The sequence below is a fragment of the Belonocnema kinseyi genome, chromosome 6 (assembly GCF_010883055.1).
Source record: "Belonocnema kinseyi isolate 2016_QV_RU_SX_M_011 chromosome 6, B_treatae_v1, whole genome shotgun sequence".
Classification (NCBI taxonomy): domain Eukaryota; kingdom Metazoa; phylum Arthropoda; class Insecta; order Hymenoptera; family Cynipidae; genus Belonocnema; species Belonocnema kinseyi.
The window spans coordinates 129,492,504-129,494,350 of NC_046662.1; positions in this window are offsets into that span (position 1 = coordinate 129,492,504).

Sequence of the window (1,847 nt, forward strand, 5' to 3'; positions counted from 1 at the left end):
AAATTAATGCTTCCCGCAAATCGTTGTTTGAAGGCACGTATTTCGACATTTTCAAGAGCGAAAAAAATCACGATGTCATATGAAACTTGAAATGTTTGGTATGAGATATTGTTGACAGATGACAATACGCCAATAAGCACAAATGGTAAGTTCCGACAGTGCCTACAAGTGTGCCTACTGGCCGCTAAATGGCAATACCGGTTTCATATGTATACACCTGGTATGAGAGAGGCGCAATATAGCAGCGTCCTTTTATAACCTTAAAACTAAATGCATACTTTATATACTATGAAAGATTTTTTGTTTTAAATTCAGCAATCAATAATTTTACACATTAAACATATAATTAAGAAAGGCACAGGAGTTAATAGAATTACTTACCTTCCTAGCCTTCTCAATATCTTCCGCGGACATGGTTGAAATTAGATCTATCGCAGAAACCAAACTTTCCTTGTATATCGAAATAAAATTAAAATGTACAAATTATACACCATTTAATTACAAAAATAATCTCGGTTACATCATATCACATGAAATTCAAGGTTATACTGCTTATTAAATACGAACTCTGGAGTGCTCTGGAACATTGGAAATCCGTTTCGACTGTTCCCAAGTGCGAATTGCCGGAGCTGAATACACGGCCCAGTGTTGGTCTAATTTTGGCAGCCAAAGGTCGGTTCAATATATTGGGCCAATATCGGCATTCTAATCGGCCCAGTATTAAGCCAGTTCTGGCAGCCTATATTGGTTATTCATATTTGACGATCCTCCACCGATGATGGGCTTAGCGTCGGCACTTTATTGCTCAAAGTCTCACTTTTGGCACCTAAAAACAAATCTTACACGAAATATAACAAAACAAAATTTTATTGAAAAATTGTCAAAGTTCCCGATAAAATTTCTAAGTTCTGTCTTTAAAACTTTTAAATGTTTATGAAAAACTACATGTCCTGTCATTGCAAAAAGTTATAAAGTACACTACAACGCAAAAAATATCCCTGGCGGACCGAAGGAACCAAAAGGAGCCTCTACGAAGTACCCATAAAGACCCCATTGGGTCCTCATTCGGTTTCTTATTTAAAAAACTAAAAAAAAAAACAGCATGATCAACTTTTAAACTGTTGAAATTCGGATTCTACGTTAAATTTTCTATTAGAAACTCAATGAGTATTCGGAATACTTTTTTTTGCAGTGTTAAAAATTTAAAAAAAAAATGTCATTGAATTCTGCTGAAGGTGACTTTAAGCGCATCCATCATAGCTCAAGTAGTATGCTGCGCGCGAAGTTTAAAAATATAATTCTCTCTCACTTGCATCGCAGCGTTGTTGTCTGACGTTTCCACTGCGTGGCGCTAGCATCCAGATGCTTATTAACTGCTACTAAAAGAAGATGCACTTGAAGGCACCTTCGGCCATTGTAAATGAAAGCTATTTTATTTTTTTAAGTTTTTAACGCTGCAAGAAAAAGTATTGCGATTACTCTGTGAGTTTCTAATGCAAATTTTAACGTAGAATTCGAATTTAAACCATTTAAAAGTTGATTTGGCTGTTTTTTTAAATGTTTGAAAAAGGATCCGAATGGGAAACCAATGGGGTCTTTACGGGTACTTTGTAGAGGCTCCGTTCGGTTCCCTCGGTCCGCTAGGGATTACGCAAACAAAAATTGTAATCGATTTAAATTATTTCTTTGAAAATTGTAATTTATATTTCACAGAGTTTCAACTTGTCGGTTTAGCGCAGTGGTTAAGAATGAAGTATAAAAACAATTTTTTTTGGGTAAATTTTTTTTTATTTTTTAACATAATCTCCTTGGAGCTCTATACACTTGGTCAATCGCTTTTCAAGTTT